The 22,328-nt window shown below is 34.3% G+C and overlaps 1 protein-coding gene across 1 annotated transcript in view; it reads right to left on the bottom strand.

The window, feature by feature from the left end:
• Nucleotides 1–22,328, bottom strand: part of LOC108687625 (discoidin domain-containing receptor 2-like) — a 225,289-nt gene that overhangs the window by 78,567 nt on the left and 124,394 nt on the right. The gene's annotated exons all lie outside the window — the stretch shown is intronic.

Raw genomic sequence — 22,328 nt, forward strand, 5'->3', positions numbered from 1 at the left:
CTCGATTTAATAATTAAACGTACATTCCTTTAATTAAAAGGAAATTTGATTAAAATATATGTAACAATTATAAAATAAGGTACATATTTTTCATGTTAGATTTGAGTAAAAGATTACGAATTAATATTTAATTAATAAATGTAAAATATAACACTATGCACTTTGTATTCCTATCAACAAATTTAAATCGTTTTTCCGATGTAAGCTGCCATTGGGACAATATAACAACCATATTTATGTAAATATCATCGCTGGAACTTTCATTTATCGTGTAAAGCGGGACTCTTATCGCGCTGCTACGGAAGCGTAGACATTTGTTATCATTTTTGCAAATAGCACTCTCCACCCGCCCTCTCGTCCGTCTTCATTTTACGTCGCGCACAATCTGCACGATAAGAGGTCTATTTTGCACGACAAATCGACCCCCTAAATATTGCGCTTGTGAAATAAAATCGCTTACAATCGTCCAACTGGCACTTAGTTAAAAAACGGTCGTTATATTCAAGATTAATCACGTACTGTGATATCAACGATTAACCCATGTCATCCTCATACATAGAATATGCACCAGCTATATGGATCGTCGACGAATAGTGGAAACATTACTATGCCCTGGGCCATGAAATTTTAATTGCGCGAGTGCTATTAGTAAACGCGATCGTTTTCAGCGAAGAGGTCGAGAGCGTCTACTACTATTGCTGCTGCTGTTGCTATTGCTATTGCTGCAATTGTATCGTGCTCATATGTACCGCACAGAGATACAGTATAAGTACGCGTGTTCCATATGCTGCAATTGCAACTGCAACACCGCACGGATTTCGCGTCACGCCTCATGTATTATTCACACCTCGCCGGAGGTGAAATTATTTTTCCCCCTAGCGTTAGTATTATTAATTTTAGACGGTAATCCAATGTGAAACTCCAAATCAGGAAATAATCACCTTGGCACTCGATGCGTTTGAGTGCATTCACACAATCGCATGTAACAAAAACATTCGCGTTTCTGAATCAAGATCATCATCGTCATTTCTTCGAAGTTATAATAGCACAATACTCGAATGTCGAATTTCTTGAGAGATATAATAAAGAAATGGTTTTTTAAATATGTTATAATTATATTATGTAATTGTAGAACTATGTTATTGTATAACAAATCATAACTTAATTATATCATGCTGCTATTAAGTAATTTCTTGCTTTAGAAAAATATGTTATAAAATCAAATTGTAAATAATATATATGTTCCGACTGCATAACGACTCTGTATGCTCTACCACGTTTAAGATATAGGCGCAGAATACGAACGAAGCCCTAAAGCCGTCAGAAACAAGTGTTACGCTCGGTATTGAAGTTGTAAGATACGGCAATACATGCACCAAAACCTATAATGGAACTTCAGATAGGTCGCTTTGAATACTCGATGGAGCTCGAGAAATCTATCGGGTACATTGTACCTTTCAGCAAAACCAAGCAAAACTCAACGAGTACATGTATTATGTGAAACGGGTAAAGCACTGACTGAAGTTACACGAGTAAGCAAGATAATAGAAACTTTATACCGGAGATGACTCAATGTTGAAAAACGAGCAGCCTCTCGACACTGGGGTCATTAATGCTTCTCGCGTACAATGCTTTTTTCAAGAGGTATACATATCCACGGTCACTGAGCCCTTGTCGAGCACCCACCCATCGAAGAGGCATGCCTCGCTTCACTAATTATTTATAATTATCGATCGCTAACGAGCAATGTCCAGGAGAGATCGCATTACGTTCGCCCTGCAGCCACAGCATCGCAGTAACGTCTACTCTGCCCTTTCACATGGAGCTATTATGGTTGCATGATTTTATAAAATTCGTCTAAGGGGAGAAATAAAGAGAATTAGAAAGATGGACGACCATGTACGGGGCGCATTATGGTCAATCACGTCTTTACGACATAAATAACACATTTTCGACGTATTACATGAATGTTATGATGAAGTTGAGATTCATTCACGGAGGAAAATTATATCTGATACTAAAGTTTCGTCTCGGATTATAGCTGGTAATGCATACGACATGACTTGTATAATACCATGATAATAATTTACATTTTAAATATCTTCTTAATATGCGGACTAAATTGGAGATAGAATATCTCTCTTTAAATACTTATACTCCGAGTTTCAATTTCTTGAAATCAGTACACCGAATCGCAATGCAAAAATTATATTTTATAAATCATTATGAATACTGAATTTATTAGATTATTTATGTCTACAAAATTTTCTTATAAAATTACGGCAGTTAAACGAAGCATTAATGTGTATATTTTGGCAATATATTTCGGTGCGTAAGAAGATCGCAATTTGTTAAAAAGTGCGTGAAATCGGTTAACGAGTAAGTATCAAAGGTAATTACTCAGTTGAAACAGTAGCTTGTTTACTTGTTTCCACTACACGGGCGTATAAACGTTTCACGTACAGCAGTTAAAGCCCTAAAAATTCCTGCTTCATAGGTCACTACCTTGGTCCCTTTTCTTGTAACGGTCGAGCCACAGTAGCTGAAAGAATGAACGAGAGAGAGAGAGAGAAGGGGGGAGGAGAAGAGGAGGGAGGGAGGAGAGAGAGAGGGGGAGAGAGAGAGAGAGAGAGAGAGAGAGAGAGAGAGAGAGAGAGAGAGATATTGAGCGAGGGTTGCGAAGTAGAGGAGAGAGCTCTGGGTCTTTTGTGTGCATTCGATAGTCCGTGCAAAACAAACAAGCCTACGAGACACAAAACAGGATCCACGATGCAGACGCGAGTCCCGCTTGTCCAATGGACGTTCTTCCTTTTCTTCACAGAATACCGAACACCGTCATTACCCTGTATATATACGAATAGCTCCACGCTTCTCCTTCGCTGAGTGAAAGAGGGAAACGACGGTGGGGAAACACGGGAGTACGGCAGAACGGGGTAAACGGTAGGATTTTGCGATGCAAATTTCATTCCGCTCTCTTCTCCGTTTCTGCCCGACCTTCCTAGTCAGCCCTTTCCACCTATCTCCGTTCTTTTATTTCCCATCCCTAGTTTTCTTTATCTACGACCGCCTGTGTTCCTCTTTTTAAAATCACCTCGCGGGAGTCCTCTCTCGTGTCGTCGAGCACCCCGACAGAATTATCGCGATCGCCTCGCTCGGACGGACACGCTTTTTCGCGGTTCGTCGCGATTTTCACGAGGGAAAAGCTCAGCTGATGTCGGGGAGGATAGCCTAGAGAACTTGTCGTGGATACGGCGGTTGGAACTGGAAAGAGGTGACGGTGCTGAAAGAAACGGAGATGTGTCGGCGGAATTAATTAATTCTGACGGGCTGCTATCTACCCGTCTTTTTGAACGACAACGCGTCGTCACGTCCGTCTTCATCGAGGGAAGATGTCCTCATCTCTGTGACGGAGAAGAGCTATCACGATTTGATACATTAATTTCAACCGAACAATCGTCAATTCAATAAAAATAATTAAAAATGATGGGCGAAACGATACCTTTTTGAAGTTCCAGCTATAGCTTCAAGAGGAAACATAAATAGAATAGTCTCATCTAGAGATTGGAAGTAAAGTTTCTGGAGATTGGAAGTAAACTCATCTGCACGATTACTATAAAGTAATTCATCAATCCTGTGCAACGTACATTTCGTAAGAAGCTTAGTTGACTGAAGTGTCGATGTATTATATATGTCCTGCATCTTGCAAGATTCCAAATAGAGCAAAACATTCCTCTATGACTTTTACTTTCATAGTTTGAAACTAATTTGAAAGTGTCTAACTCATAATATCTTTTTATCTACTTTTCGTATCAATATTGACTGTTATCCTTGTCAATTTTTTAATTTGCAGACTTTCATAAAACTTGTGGTGAAAAATATAAAAACGTTAATTATCTTCCACAAACTTTTAATAAATATAAAAAATGTTTAAGAAATAAAATTATTTTATTAATGTAGAACAAACATTCTATATCCATGCTGAAAAATTACTTAGATTCTTTTTAGGTTTTTTTCCATAAACGCCACGTTACTCATCTTAACTTTATTTATCATAATAAGTAGCTACACGAATTAATGTAATCCTCGTTAATGACCGCAGAAACGACGCCAGACATTAAACTCATTGCTCTTAGGGGTCGCAGCTAATCCAGTATGGATTAGTTGCGAGAGAAAAAGAGCGGATAAGGAACACCAAACGGGCTTTTCTCAAGAGAAAAGAAAGCGTACGGAAAAGAAAAAGTGTATGAAATTTAAAAGTCCGCCGAGTCGCTCGTCGTTAAGTAAGGGTTTAGCGATTCTTCCAAGAGGATAAGAAGTGTATATAGGTGCGACAGGTAAACGTATATCGGGGTATGCTTACTTCGCTCCGCAGAATCTAACTTCTCCGATAATGCAAGCATCGTTGCTCGTCTCGATGGAGACGATTCAGATGAGGCTTCGCTTGGAATTATTCGGTTTGTACCAATTTCGAGCCATCTCGTTTTCCCTCCGCATTCTTCTTCGTACTACTACCACTTGTGCCGTTACCACTTCTACTTTTATTCCAGTCACTATCCCTACCTATCCGCCGCTCTGAGCCAGTTCCTACGTAACTGAACAATCGCACCGTCTCCTCAGGAGGAACCGAAGGATTTGGGAAAACATGGTTATCGGATCGAACAGCACTACTTTGCTACCAGCAGAAAATCTCGCGGGAACCTAAAGGCTGACGTTTACACCTCAAAGAGAAAACTAACGGGATTCCTTTTCAGAGCGGAAAAATCCGATTTAAAATTTTGATTTGTGTTATCAATACCTATATCGCTATATTAATATAATTAGAAATTTGTTTACTACCATACATATTACATAATTTTTATGTAGAATATATATCGATGTTCAAATAATTTATACTATTATCATGTTATATTGCTAGTTTTTCATTTCCATCTGTATATATCTATTTATTATTTATAGCGTACATGTACCTCAAATTTCACAAAGGTAAAAATAATAAAATAATAAAAAAAATAGTAAAAATAATAAAAAAATGACAAGAGAGTAAAAACTAAGCATAACATGATAATCGTAGAGGAAATCCGAGTAGTACTGGACAAGTATTGTTTGAAATTTTGAACACGTGTGACAGCATTTGTCAAGCCACTAGTAAATCCACTTGCATCTTCCAAGAACCAGAACATCAAGAAAAGACAGTATTGTGGTAGTTATTGTGTATCTTGTTGTAGAGTTGTTGTCAAGACGAAGTTAACTTTATCAACTACAATTATATTATTAATTATAAATCGAATCTAGTTATCACGAATAAACAGCATCTATTATTCTTTAAATTAGGTAGGTGTAGGTTTTTACAAAAAAACATTTTTATTTAAAAATTGTTCATTTCATATATTACTTTTCCGTTTTTGCGCGTTATTTAGGTGGTATAGAATAATGAGGTGACATCAGCCTCAACAAGACTTGGCTACTGACAATTGTGCTTTGTTTTATATTGTAATATAAAACATTCCCAATATAAATATAGGGAAAATATGAGGAAGAAGAGAATATAACAGCTATTAAGGAAGTAAGAACTATGAAAATGACAATACGAGAGAGGAGCAAGCGATTCTGTTGTAAAAAGTTCATTATAAATGATAGATTAAAAGCTACTGAAGACAAAAGATAGTGTTAAAATTATACATAAACAATAATTTAACCTACTAAAAACATATTTTGTAAAACATATTTTTATTGGACATAAAACATATTTTGTATCACTTTTCAATTTAGAAACAATTTAGAAAAACAAATTTTTTTTTTTAGAAAAATATGAATTTTGGTAAGAACAATGTTTAAAAAAAAGAAAAGACCTAAGGTATCCGATATATAATACGATCTTCCCCTGATTGTGTTAAATATTTAAATATTTATGTATTTATATCATAGAAAAATTATGTATTATAACATATACACTGAGAAAAAAATATAGTTAATTTTAATAAATATTTAGTTCAATACTGCCAACTACACATTTACTTAACGAATATTTACTTACTTACAGTAAGTAAATATTTGTTCAATAAAAAAAATGATTGTTAAATCAAATTAACATTTCTTGTATCAAATATATTTATCTTTATTTAATAAATTTAGTTGTATTCAACTAAATATTTATTAAAATTGTATTCAACTAAATATTTATTAAAATTGACTACATTTTTTTCAGTGTAAACATATAAAAAATTTTTTTAATATTATTGCACTGTTGAAACAAAAGAATTTAGCGTTTTGAAGACGTTGACGTTTGTGAGACTGGAGAAGTTGGAACTATCTCTACTGTCAAGTTAAGTACGCCACTTATCGCCACTCGTCACGGCCCTTGGAAACTATGAAGTTTTCAAGAGCTTTCTGCTTGAGAAGAATTTCGCATGCAATGGCATAGCCGATATCGAATGCGCTATTCTCATAAAACTTGTTGGGCGTTTCGGATTTCGTTATCGTGGAGACGAAAGAATGCTGCTGATATTAGAAATTTTTACAGAGCCAAACAAAATCCATAGCAACCAAGAAATAATAAAATTATATAATGATGTGAAGTGATATTATGATTATAGTGATATATGATTTTATAATGTAAATAAGGAAAATTGTGGTACCGCTAAGACATGTTGTATCATAGACACACTAATTATAATATTTTTTAACAATAATGAGATTTTTTTTTAATGGAACTTTAATTGTAAAAGTAATACTGAATAAAAGTAACTGAATATTAAAAATTTCGTTATTGTTAAAAAAAATAATTACGTAGTATATACCAATGTGTATGTCCCTATGTATTACAGCTTCCTCTAATTGATATAGATATGCTTGCATAGTTTAAGGAGTGTACAACTTGTGCAAAAAGTGACTGGAATTGAAAATTTATACATAAAAATAAGTGTTATAGCTATATGAAAGAGTTTCTAAATCGCTATCAAATTTTTTATATTGCTTTCAAATACACTATAGAAAATTTGTTATTTCTTCATTTATTATATTTATTATACTTCATTTATTATACATTTCTAATGTTTTCATTTTATTAATACATTAACATACGCTTTTCAATTACTTAATTATATAAATTTAGAACGTGTATCTAAATAATATAAATCATTAAATTATAATTTAAATCATAAATTAATTGCCAAAAATAAAAGCTAAATTTTAATATTCTGATGAAACAGAAGAAAATTACATTCAATGAATATGAAAGAAACAGATGTTTTTTATAGATGCTATTTCATGACGCGTCATATTTTTATGCAATCTTTTCCATAAAATGGTTATTACCCTTCAAAATAATTATTCTATGTTTATCATTTAATTGTAAGACATTTCTTTTACTTTAAAATTGCTCTTTGCTACAATTACGTTTACTTACGAACGACGCTTTAGTACATCTTTTTCCTTTTAAAATGAAACTGCGTCTGAATATATCTCAACCGAAAAAAGGGTTAATTATTTCATAACGCGAAGAGAGAAAATAATAATAAAATATCTACAAGAGATATTTCTTTTAACTGAGAATGACATAAAAAGTTTAATAAGAATTCAGAGAAAGGTCTTTCATATTGAATTACAATTTGACGAAACTATATCAGAAAAATATTGCTGACATTTTAATACCGATATCGCTGAATTGTAAGATATTATTAACCTTGATTCTTATCGAAGGTACATATGTATATACTGACAAAACAAATATACAAGACTTTTGAGCACGTTAATGATCAACATTCACTCTATTCAACCAGATATGTTGGATTTCCGCCAATCAACGTAGCAATTAGCAGAATTCACTGAACGTGCTTACTCCGTAATCGGGTGACACTATCTGCCTAGTACTTCGCAATATCAACAAAATTACGGCACAAAAGAAAAGTATGTTTATACAAGCTAATCTACGTGATTTACGCGTCGTTCTTAAGTTAACAGCTTCCGTAGATTGTTATCATTTAATAAAAATAAAATAAATTAAATATTTTTGTTTAACAAAGAGCAAAATAAAAAACAAAAGAAACGCGATATACATTTAATCGAATATCAGACTGTATCTATCTCAAAAGATCTGTTTCATTTTTATTTGTAGATATTATTTGCATAAAAATACGCGAGCAAAGAATGAAACTACACCCCGATATGTCCTAGTTCGAATCAAGGTTTACCTTTAGCCGTGGGCTTTATTGTTATCTCACGGAACAGGAAAGTAGCCGTACAGAGACCTCTCTGTATTTTGCCTAGAGCGTCAAAATATCTGGGTTTAGCGGCCGTCCTTTGTGTGTACTCTGCACGCTACCGATATCTGCACATTGTATACTATAAAGCACTCGCGAATTCACGATATTTTAAATTGCTAGTTGTTTGATAACAACTATCTAAACGGCTTCAGACTAAAGCGTCAGATGGGAAATGTTTCAATGTCTTTCGATTATTCAATCGTATCGTATCTATTGTTTGAGAAAACGGTAGCATTGCAATTGTACTTGATGTGAAAACGTTATCATAAATCTATTCTCAGAGGTTAACATCTTTTTATATATTTTTTAAATCTGCATCAATAAGAATGTGCAAATTGTAAATTTTTAAATCGGAATTTATTTAAAAAATAAAAAGAATATATAGAAACTTTAAAAAATAACATCTCACTATATATACATGCATATATATGAGTTTTTAAAAAAATTATCACTATCATAAAAAATAGTTTTTATTCAGGCATTTTGCTATCACTCTTTTGTGTCATTCAGCTATATAATTATAAAAAAAAATATTTACTTTTTTTGAAGGCTGTAAGTTTTGGGAACAAAGCTGAAAAATATACAAATAGGTAACTCGCATGATATGATACCGTATTCGTGAGATAAGCATGCTTTCGTGGCGAGAAATGCCGCTTGTTGGAAAGACAATGAAGACGATAACTCGTGAAACTTGACATTCGGACATCTCCATCACTAAGCCTTGCAGTGCGACAATAGAGCCCATTTGACGTACCCTGTGCTTTCGTAAATAGCACAATCCGAGGACACCTCGTTTTGATATTTAAACGGTGTCTGCCCGTCTATGCCCTCCATGCGAACACGCACACTTTGATTGAAGTATTCATGGTAGCCATGAAAAGCGACCCCGGGACATTTGCTCGTGGATTTCCTCGCCCTGCCGCTCTCGAGGAGAATGGCAACGCGCGGAACAATAAACGCCGACCAAGTGGAGGAAATATTTTAACACAGCATTCTGCCAACAAAGTGAGCAATTATCCTCTCTTTAGAAATGCGCCAGCGTGATTTTACACTTAAATTGCATTCGCTTGGATATTTTTTAATCGATGTATTATTGATAATTAGTTCGTGATACTGAGTGAATTGTAATATAACAGAAAACTCTGAAAAATGTTTGTGTATTGGTACAGATCGTTATATTTTTAGAGAAAAAATATTTTTCCACAAAAACTGTTATTATAAAAAACGAAAAATTTATCCATCGATTAGATCGTGAAGCTGTTACGTATCGAAGTAACAATATAGTATTTCCATATTGTTTAGAAACGAGTAGCGTAATGGTAGTAGGGGAGACCGGATCTAATAGATTCATTTTTCAGTTTCGAATTTTTACAGACGAAATTAATAGACTTATCAAAAAAAATTAATTTTACACCAGTTACTACATACATTTGAGTAATGATCTAATAATATTTTAATAATAAGGAGAAATTGATAATTAATACGAAAAAAATGCATTTTTCTAATGCATTCCATCTGGATTCAACTAGCCCCGCGGGATCGGAATAATTTGACTAAGTTTATTAAAGTAAAGATTAATGTATTTTAAGCTACATCTTTGGCTACATATTAAAACTTTTGTAAAAATATATTTTAAACACAAACATTCGCTTCGCAGGGCAAAATGCTTCTTTTTACAAAATTTGCTCATTTCGTACAAAAACGTCGAATGCCTAGTTTTCGAAATTGGCCATGAGAGAACTAAATTTATAACATTTATTACTGAGGAAAATCTCTTTAAAGAAATAAAATTTTGAATAAGTAAGAGTCGTCACTAATGAGTACAGTCCCATGTTATAGTTAATCTACTATCTTCCTCCCCATCCGTTCATTTTTTAAAAACATTAACAATATACGATAACAAAGACACATAAATAACAAAAATCTGTTGGACTTTATTAAGTAAGAACTACACTTACTCTAAGCAGAAATCAAATATCTCAGATATGCGATGATAAAAACAAAAACTTTAAGAATAAAAATATTTACTTAGGTGTATGATTTTTTAAAATTGTGGCATAACTTCTATTCTCATAGATGTGTTTTTAACAAGATGTTACAGCAGAAACTGCGGCAGTTGCTGCTGCGTGTTCAGACACGCATTTCTCGCGTGTTTTGTTTTGTAATGTAGCCTTAATTATTCTATTTACCCCTATAGTCAACTGATCCCGGTCTCCTCTAAAATATTATTTTAATGATAAATAATTGCAAATGATAATTGTACAATACTCGTGTATGGTGTAACAGAGTGCACCAATAACATATACAACAATAGAACGTTATAACAAAAAATCGAATATTAAGCTTACTTTGATGTTATTTGTTTCAGTCTGATTTAAAATCACGGTATAACAGCGATCAATAAAGTCAGGATCCTAGAACAAGAGAAGCGTATTCATCGCTGGGGAAATGCAAGATACAGCGCCTCATGGAAGTCAAGGAAGCGTAAGGATCTAACTTAGAGAATGGAAGGCTCTTCAAGGAGTAGACCACGGGTAGTAGAAGGAGATTGTCGGGAGCGGGTTCTCGGAATAATCTCTTTAAGAGCTCCAGGTATTGAAGCGCAGTTTGAACGGAAGTCTCTCCTACTCGACCGCAACCCTTCTCGATGGTTGTCGCGCTTACGAGCATAATCGACACGATCCTAGTTTATATACGACCGTTGATACGCGACGATATCGTCGTAAAATAATTTTCCCCTCAAGTATAATTATTTTGTGCGGGCGCCGGGCACGATTCGATCAGCACATATCTCACAATGATTACCTACTTTGTTATTTTAATGATGTGAATGTCGTGTTACCCAGCGACAACGCGACCGCGCACTAAGCTGAGAATTAATTATGATAGATTATCTAATTAGTTACAAGGAGAAAAATGTTTTATTAATCACTCTTTTTAAAGCGCCGGCGTACACGCGGATTCTTATCGGCGGGCGACCTCATTCCGGGTTAATTGCGTGAAAAGTACACCCGGTACATTGTGCAGGGACGACTTGGGAAAGTGGCATCCATCCGGCGTAATTTGGTGGATGATGGGCCTATTAAGAGCCCGTTGAAATGTTGCGCCATTCTGGACAATATATAAGCCGTTTCCATTTTATCCTGTCATCGTTATATTTCGTACGCTTGGTGACGTATCTTACATCGCGGCTCATTAATGCCGAAAAATGCAACAATAAACTTAACGAGAGAAATGCGTTAACGAGAGAAATACGTTAATAATGTTTTAGCATATTAAAAAAGGCTAGCGTTAGCTCGTGTCGAGAATGTCCGATTCGTGACCACGCATTTTCTTTCACGAATGCGAAAGAACGGAAGAATCCCCAGTTTATATCTTTAATCATAACGTTTCTTGGAATATGTTGCAATTCTATTATGTGCTTGCGAGCAGTGAAAATGGCGCTTTATGACGACAGTCTGGAAACTTCGGTAACGTCCACGAAGCGACACAACTCACCCTATAAAGTCAACTTTATGGGAAAACTAGCGTCTTTTCCTGTCGGTATACTTCTTTTCCGTGAAGAAGTTTCGTGGCAACTCTAAAGCTTGTAAAAAATCGCTTTGTTTATCGCAGTCAGTGAGCAAACCACTATCGAAAACAGGCTATGGTCGATTAATGGTGGTTTACGAGGGTTGTGAAACGTTTTACATCGTGTTATGCCGATAGTAATTACATGTACAACACTGCAATCTCGTCCTTTTTTTTGTATTTTATCAGCACGAAAAGCAGAAGGGCCGTACTTAAATTTATTTCGAAAGCAGCGCGAGGTACTTCGTAGCGTGATGACCTCAATCTGGGAGTTATCAACGCAGATCTCCACAGAGAATTGATTTCGGTCGAGAAGGACGAACGCTACTACCATTACTAGAACTTTAGCATTGTGGTTGGGAAATCGAAGACGAGCTTCGAGAAATCAACGCGCGCGACAGCGAGTCAAATTAAAATTTGCGTTCTCGAATAACAGGAGTTCCGTGCTCGTTCTCTCTCTCTTTCTTTTCCTTTACAGCTTCTCTATCACGTTTGTTTCTGAGTCTTCCGTCTCGGATCGCGGCCGGTTACCAACGTTCAATTTGACTCCGAAACTTCTCGCGGATGGCATTCCACATTCCTTTTATTCGGAGAAACTTGCGAAACTTGAGCGGGATAGAACGGGGTAGAACGACTTGCGGTTAGAACAGGCTTGGCTGAAGCGCAGAAGATGAATAGCGCGAGAAGGAATGACAAATAATATGAGAGACGGGCGGATAGCGTAAGAAAGAGCGAGGGACGGCGTGGATAGGAACAACCTCGCAAGGACGGCTAAACGACACTTCATACATGAGAGATTATCGCGTCTGGCGGGCGCTGATACCAGGGATGTTTCATCCCTCGTCCTCTGCTATCTCTTAGCGTTCCTTAGTGCAGCCACCACGACCATGTCCTGTCTCATCTTCAGCCCTATCATGCTGGGTTCATTACTCACATGCAAATAACGGATGTCCTCAGTTGAGAATTCCTTATTTATACGCATCAACGCGATGTCTTTTAAAACTATCTCCCTTTTTAACGTTAGAGCTTTTCTCTTTGGGTAGTCAAGCTTTCTTTCTCGACCGACCCTTTGTGCGTCTTCCTTTCTTTCTTATCGAGGAAAAACCAGACTCTTATAACAAAGAGAAGAGAATGAGCGTTATTAGATTTCCAATATTTATAAAGTGCGCTATGCCATGCAGAACCTCCGAGGGAAATACAATAATCGTTTCCGGAACGATGAAGTTCGCGGGTTTGTAAAATCTAGTTACGCGGTCCCGAGCGTAAGTTAGATTAAATTAAATAAGACCGGCAAGAGCGGTGCCGCGAATCAACCGCGAGCGCTTCCTTGCGCACGCGGAAGAACTTCCATTCCATAGAGATCGAGAGTTACGCGAGTCAAAAGCCCGTCGGGACATTCTTTGTGCTGAGATTCGAAGTATATCGTATAACCGTCGGCGTTATAATCGATTCTTTTTTCACGCCATCTTTTTCTCGAGTCGCCTTGACGACCACGAAGAAAGAATGGTTTTGGCGACCAGAGTCCATAAGGAAAAATTCAACCAACTTCAACGATCTTACGGCGGTCGCATTAACTGGTCGAGATAGGAATGCGAGTCACGTAAGAGTAGGAGCGAAATTCGTCGTTTAGCTTTCGTCGACGCAGCCCTGTCACCTCATACGTACAAGGGCGGAGAGGTAGCGAATGTAGAGAACAAAAAAATATAAAAGGAGAGCGGGAGGGGGGAGAGAGAGAGAGAGAGAGAGAGAGAGAGAGAGAGAGAGAGAGAGAGAGAGAGAGAGAGAGGGAGAGAGAGAGAGAAAAAGAGAAAGAGAGAGAGAGAGAGAGAGAGAGAGAGAGAGAGAGAGAGAGAAAGACGCCGATATGGCGAGAAAATAAAAAGAGCAGACATAGCGAGAGGTAAGAGTGGGTACCGTGAAAGAAGGATGAAGGAGACGCGGCAAGGAGAAGGGTAGGCGAGACGTCGTGCACGGTACTACTAGTCCTGAGGAGGCGAGATCTCTGTATTCGCGGCAGGAACCCGAACACTCGATAGTGTGCTTTAGAAAAATTCGTGACAGAACTGCTAAAGCGAACGGCGCACAATTTACGTTATTAAATCGGCGGAACGGCTCCGAAGCACCGGACGAGTGCTGCCTATTCGACGTTATTCCGCGTTTAAGTTCCTTTCGACTCTGCACTTGCCCTCCCCGCTTGCACGTCCCCGCGACCACCACCGACCGTTTATATTTCAACCCCTTCGTCGCCATCTAAGATGGCTTGGTCTGGCCGTACGTACCGACGACGTTCCGCCTCCCTTGCTTTTCACCTCGATAAGATTTTCTGGGGTTCCGGCGTGAGGCCATAAGGCGACCTGGATTTCCGCCGAAATTCAGAACTATACGTCCATCGGTGGTCACGTCCGCGCAACGAGACGAATTCGAAATTATTCTTTAATGCTATCTACCCACGATTTTGCGCCATCTATCTAGTAGATTCTGATGATTGTGGACGCGTTCATGCGAGTGCTGATTTACTTAACTTTTATTATTAGAGAAAAAAATATCGTTATACATATATTATATATACATATAGCATTTATATGACGTTAAAGTTCTATGACAGGTTTCTAAAATTAGCTGAAAAAAAAGCATCATTTTCTTTTTTATCAGTTATCTATATAACTACTTTCATTACTTTTTCTGTGAATAAATATAAAAAAATGGCTGCAGCGAAGGTAAATATACAAAATATATACACGAATAAACAATGTGTAAATAGAATTTATTCTATAAAACATTCTGAAAAATGTCGATTTATCTTTTTTTTTCTGCTGAACTCATAGAAATTATTACTTCATCAAATATCTGTTGTTATAAAGTTACGTTAGCAATTATCTACGACAAATTATACAATTATACAATTAAATCACTAAAATGTCTATACAAATCAGTGTATAATAACGTTACACATTATTTAATATATATAATAAAATAATATTACATTATATATTAAATTATATATGATATCTCGAAATATTCTCATTTCTCATTTGTAAATTTAATATCCCGTACAATCACTAATCATGTGACAAAATATGTATATCGCTATTACATTGATTGGAATTAGTATATTCTTTGGAAAATATATTCTCCATTGTGAGCAGATCTAAAATAACATTTGAACAATTAAATAAACTCAAAGAAATATTCGGAATGCCGCCCATCTCAGAGCACCCTCTCAGCGATATATTTCCGGCAACCAGAAAAATCCCTATTTGAGTTTCCAACAAAACTATTTGCCGCCGTCCCATTGTACCGCGAGTATACACAGATATATTTCAGCGGTAAACAGTTCGTCGCGACGGTGATAGAAACAAAAACAAACGCTAGCAAGGATGGATTGTCCCCATAAAATATGATAACGCTCAGAAACCTTATAGTTTCTGGTGGATGTGCCGTTGCAAAAACGTCATAAATATGCAGTACGGCGATCCGATACGACAGATTCGTTCTCAAGAGGTGCCGGTCTAGATTTTTGCATAAACCAGTGTATAAGAATTGTTGCTCGATGGTATCGTATTACATTATTTAGAATTTTTACGGCACTCGTGGACATTACATTAAATTTAGTTGATGAGTATATAAGAGCAGTAAAAACACAAATTGTTATAAGTACTCTTATGAAACAAATTCGCAATATTTATCCACTGTTTTTTTGAAACGTACAACCACAAAATAACTGCGTACATTTATCGAACCAGTTTGAATATCATCTTCAATAAATTAAAGGTTTGAATGTAAAAGCAAAATAAATATTCTTTAGAAATGTTACAAAATTATTTTAAATGATAAAAATTAATTTTAAATATTATTTAATTGTTAAATGCATGTCTTTCAATATTTATCAAAATTTCTTCAGAATAGAAATTTGACTAACATATTTTTTTATTTATTATTGAGTATTTTTTATATTTGTTAAGTCAAGTTCTCATTAAGGTGATTACACAGATGATCATCTGTGATTTTGAAAAAAAATGTCCAATTAAGATCTATAATCTTAAAATGGTATACTAATTTTGGATCAGTAATTTGATATATTGTAATATTACGACAGAAATGGATAAATAATGTTAATTCAATTTAGCTTGATACAATTCAAATAAATTTAATTGCAATAATAATGTCTGGAATTGCAATGGTAATTAAGTAGACCGTAACTTAGTGCATCCAATTATATCACAAGAAATATGTTTTGTGCACATTATTGTGATACCTATTTTACCACGATATTGCCGAATACATATAACACGTTTACAATTTCCGCAAATAGTTAAACCGTTCAATAGTATTAAATGTGTTGCGTGCATATAGTATTATATGGTCTCTCATACATGTGCAAACATTTGGCAAAATCTATTTCATCGCAATTCACCGTACTAACCGCAAGCAGACTATGGACCAGTTATGGACACGACACGTAAAGCTGAACGGTATTATTGTAATTTCGCACTCAAAAACAGCCGTTGAAATCGATCGGAAGTTCAAATCAATATAATGTGTAAAATACAGAGGCCAAAACATGTAGGGATACGCCAGACTCACGCGCGTATTCCTTACTACCCTTCGTTTCTTATTGTCAGTGCAAAAGGCGATTTCTCTGCAAAACGACGTTACTCCGCATTCAGAGAATTTAAAACGAAGTCACGATTTCCCATATAGAATGCCGGATATCTACTCGCGTGAAATACTTCGGGATAAAGGCGTGTAGAGGATAGCTCGTGTCGATATATAGGATCTGCCTGCGATCTCTGCCTTTTATGGAACATTTTTACCAAAAGCAAAAATAATATACACCCTTCACTGAAGTTATATGTGATATACAGCAAGTCAGCTTTATTTCGTGTAAATTTCTACGCATTCATAAAATATTATTGTAGTTAAAATTTGCGAATATAAAAAATTTATGAAGTAATAAAAGAGAGATAATAACAAATATATGAAAAATGCTCATTTTCAGATGTTAATATGTTAAATGATTATCATTAACGTCTGAAAAATATTCTTGATACATATTATGTTTTCTCACATTATATAATATGTTTATACATATATAAAATTTATTTTCTCGGAATTTTCAAGATTACTATATTTCATACAGCGTAATTTGGTCGCCTTGCCCTTTGAAAGATGGTTGTAAGCTCAAAGTACGTAGTAACGATAGCCCCATTTAATTTTCATGCGATTCAAAGCGGATGAAACGTAACTAAAAAGAAAGTAAAGGGTATACAAATTGCGAATTTCGTTGCTTGCCCGCTTTCTACAATTTCGTGGCGCTGAAGACCAAAAGCTCACCAAATCCTTTGACGCGAAACAATTCGGCGCTACACGAGAGAATAATGGTTTAATGCGTAGAACTTACTCGTACCAACCAAATAGTTATTTCGGAATTATTATTGTTTATGTATCAATTCTGAAATATTTGTTGGATGTTCCTGCGTATTATATCATACTAAAATATAGTATGGGCTGACAAAAAATTTAATTATTAAGCATAAAGCATAACAATTACTTTAATATTCGCGTTATTCTTTCCCCAGGAAAGAATGCTAAATTTATATTTATAAATTTATATGAATATCAAATTAATCTCTCATTTTCTAGCAGATATGAAAATTTTACCCAATATTAACAAACACAATTGCTCCATTATTCAATTTCATGAATAGAATCGCTGACATTTTATTATAAATGGTTTTTACAGCAATTTACAGAAATGCATAAAAATTTATATAATATTAAAATTGGAGATGATGAGGCGATTATAATTTGCATTTATTTGGACATACTGTATTATTGGCATATAAAGCGTTAACAAGCAGCTATTACTATACTTGCAACTTACAACAATAATGCCGATATTTTTCTCTCAACATAATCTCCATTTTTCAATGTCTACAAACGATGATGCGATCGATTGGATTTTATTTGAATAATTGATTTCCAATAAAAAGTTTATGAAAATATTCTTATTATGGATGACTTATTTCTGTCTATTTCATTCTGAATATTTAACGTGTTCAATTGTAAATAGGAGAAATTCAAAAGAAGTGGATTTAATGTGATGTGTTTACGATAAGATAATATCTGCCTTATCGAATTTAATTAATGGATCAACATATAGAATCTTATACAGTGTACATGTAGTATGAAGAACTGTGTAAACAATAATGATTATATAATCAAATTTATAGAAAACTAATGTATTTATCCTTACATAAACGCACAGGTCAGTATAAAATAAAACTGCTCCGTACATAACGAACTTAATGATTATTCAATATACGTTCTTCAATGTTTATAAAAAATAGCCGAGTACATAAATCTGATCATAGTAAGTCTGCAATCTAAAAATGGATACATATTGCTTAACGAAATGAAAGATTAAGAGATTGTCGGATGAGTGAGGATGAACGAGTCTGAACGAGACTCTCCTATTATACTGTCCGAGAAAAACGATTCAGAAATTTAATTATCTTGTTCTCTCTCTTTTTAATTGTTCTAATTAAATGCTCAATTCCATCTCGAATGTGTTAAACATTTCAGAGCATTTCGCATGATTTAAGCTTGAATGTTTTTATATCACTAATTTACATATCAACAATAGAAAATATGAACCGACTGAACCAACTAAATAATGTTATTGTCAATAGCTATTGTAATAAAGCTATTTTCATATGTAAAATTTGTAACAAGTGTAATAAAGTAAAGAGTATTGTATGTGTATTTAGATTTTATAATAGAGAAGATAAAATTAGATATTATTATATGCGATATTTATAAGTATTATACATCAAGTAGTGATATCATGATAATGTCGCTGCAGAAAAAATGAAATAAATTCTTCTTTTGATAATTATTTTCGCAGAAAATTTAATAATATACTACTTATGTCTATTAATAAAATCATTCTACAAGTTATCTATCCTATAATTTTATAAACAAAATAGACGCAAATAATAAGATCTATCATTCAATTAAAAAACATTCGTTTAATATTATAATACAAGTAGCATTTTGTAGAAAGCTTTAGAAACAAATTCCTTCACAAATGAAATGTTTTTCTGGTGACAATATCTCCGTGATTAATGTATTAATCATTTATAAGTGGAAAGGTATGATGACCAAAAGAGTAATTTCAAAACTGCTACCAGAGACTGCAAGTTTAAAACGAATACGGAAATTTTCCGACGCGCAGCGTAACAACATCAAGCACGGAATGAAGCACAGTGTGTGCGGCTAGAATTTGAGCGTTCCTTTGGGATTTTCGCGTTGCATCGAACCACACGTAGTTACTGTAATAACGCTCGAATTTTTTAAGCGTATACATAGAACCATGATGGCACAATATTGATCGTGCACGATTTGTTCGTATTGTTTATTCTACTGCATTTTTTAAGCACGAGAAATCACTCGTTGCTCATGCATGATTTGTTGCCACTTCGCTTTCCCAATTTTCCGCGTTATCTTTCTAGATATTTCTTTTTTTAACTGTAGCTTTTGTAAGATATTATTGAAATGTATAAGACATAGAAAACATTACATTTTAGAACCATTAGATTGGAACTAAATTAAAAATGTCACTTCCGCGTTCGCAATCTCGTCCGACATTACAAAAAAGATTCATATGAACTTTTACATCGCAACTGGCTTCTATTTTTTTTTTTATGACCAATCGAACATTTGCAGTTCGCTACTGGCCTTTTGCGCATTGCGACCTGTCCTATTTTTCTTTTTTTTTTTCCATTCTGTCATTCGATGTATCTCGCAATTTACAATTGCATTCTCGCGTTACCCATTTTTTCTATATAGATTTGCGTGATGCAAAATACGCGTTTTGATTACAAAACTGTAACCTATACGTATCTCTTTGTGAGCAAAATGTAATTTACATCTCTTTCTGACCTTTAAATTTAGTACTTGCATTACATCAATGTATGTATATCTACTAATTATTACTACCTAATGAAATTAGTACTATGCTTTTGCATAATCTGCACAAAGAGATTATATGACGGTACTATATATAATCAGATAACACATGAAATTCCAATATCGTGGCACAAATAAAAATATCAAATTAGCACAAAATAATTCATTATAAAGAAATTTAATTTAATATGCAAATTGTAATTAATTAATCAAATAATAATTTTATTATTTGGATAATTAAAAAAAATTGAGGATATTCTATAAACTTTTTCTCGCTTTTGATTGTTATATTTTTATCGTGTATATCATGCATACGAAGGGAAAAAGTTGTATTTGCTTGTAGGGCTACTTTTTTGCAATAGCAGTTCAGTTTTCATAGAAGATAAATAATCAGTCCTATTCGCGAAAATTGTAAACGTATTTAATATTTGTGCACGTCCAATGGGATTTTCCGCCGCATTGCGTGTATAGCCTTGCCGCTTTCGTTCCGTTTAATAGCGTCGAGAGCTACCATAATCCACGATGATAAATAATTCCTATACCGGCGAAAATCCTTTTCAGCTTATTCACCACGTATTACTCGTATATACGCGGATTAGAGTATCTCTCTCCGCGAATGGTACGTATTGGTCGCTATTTTCCACATTTTGCTGTTTCATGATCTAAACAGCTAAGAAACTTCTATCCGATTTATAACGGTAGATTTTCCATCAAAACTTACTTTTCCAATCATTAGTTATAAATGGTCTTCCAGACGAAGACTTTTCATTTTATAATGTAATATGATTATATTCTTTTAAATAAATGATTGTACACGATTAATCGGTGAAATACATTTCTTTTAATGTTTAATCGCAAAATTTCGATTAATTATTAATGTGTAATCATATTATACAAAGTATGTACGTTGAATCCGTAAATCTTTAAAATCGAGAATCCAGTTAATGCACAGGAATGTTCAGCCGCATTAATGACTCTATATTTCCGCAAAGGATTACCTGTCGATAATCCGTTATTTCCGCCGGTGCATAGTATCTAATATGAACGTTTTGCATATTCTATCGCTATATGGATCCGTTAATTTTTTAATAGCACTTCCGGCGATTCTATTGTCGCGTCATATTACTCAATATTTAACATGGTACTTCGTTCATTTGAAAGTAGATTGACGCCCATGCGCATGTTCTCGACCATTTTATCGAGTGATTGTGAACAAAAACCTGTGGCTGAAGGCATTTTTATACGTGTATATGAAACGAGAACGAGAGATAGAAAGGAAGATAGAAGAAATGACAAGAGTCGAGGCGCGGAAACATTCATTAATCTTTCCTCAGGTCCTTTTCAATTTTCCTTCTCTTCCCTTTGCGTACGAATGTACCTGTGGCGTCCGACAATATATACACGATGCTTGCTCCTTGTACCCTGGAAAATATTCCTCCCCCAGAAGGCAATTCTTGCAATTTATTAACGTCTACATCTCGGCATTTAACGTAACAACTCGGACTTTCTACGATACGGACGGAAGACTCGGAGATGAATTTGTCGTGGTGCATCTTGAATCCGCCAAGACTGCTTTTACTGCGTAAAGGATGAATGTTATATGACGTCATAAATTTATAACGTTTTGCATTTTCATGATGATATCTCTCTCCGCGAGCTCAACGATAAAATAAATTCTTCTTAAGAGCATTTTGAAATATTTGTGTTAAAATATCAATGCTAAATGTGTGTGTGTAAATGCGCGCGCGTGCATGTGTGTGTGTATTGTGCGTGTATAATCATAGAAATTATTTCTTACAATTTATTATAAGGAAATATAAACCGATTAATACAGAATAAATAAATATTTTTTACTTCATCAGATGGGATTTTATATCTAATAATAATTTTTGTGAATTTTATTCCAAACTTCAATTAACTGAATTTCATTTTTATACTTTAAAACCACGATTTTTATTTGATCTTAAAACACAGTTTTTTATTATCAAAGCTGAAAATGCAGAAAAGAACTGTTAAATACATATTATATTGCCTAAAATGTACCGCATCAATATACTATTATTGCTTTATTTTTTTACATTTAGCAAAAAATATAAAATAAATGAGAAATTAGTAATACAGACAAAAATGTAATAGATTACATTTTGTTTTGTGTTTACTAATAATACTTTACAAGATCAATTGATATTAATTTTTGATCAATTTATATAACTGATAATAATGTAATGCCATTTTATTCTGAATTGTTATATTTTCAAAAAGGTTTATTGTAGAATATTTTACATTTACTGTATAAATAAATAAATATATATATATATATATACATTTGCAACAAGTATAAAGATTAAATCGATGTTTTTATAAAACCTATCAAGTTTCTCTTAAATTGTATCATTACAAAGTGAGACTGTTAATTGATAATAGTAAAAAACTGATAATTGGTATAAATATAAATGTTAATTGTAAAAATATATTCAAGCCCGTGTATATTAACATAATTATTTTTTCATTGTTAGCACTTTAAGT

This window comes from Atta colombica, unplaced genomic scaffold, assembly GCF_001594045.1.
Source record: "Atta colombica isolate Treedump-2 unplaced genomic scaffold, Acol1.0 scaffold210, whole genome shotgun sequence".
In the NCBI taxonomy this organism is placed as follows: domain Eukaryota; kingdom Metazoa; phylum Arthropoda; class Insecta; order Hymenoptera; family Formicidae; genus Atta; species Atta colombica.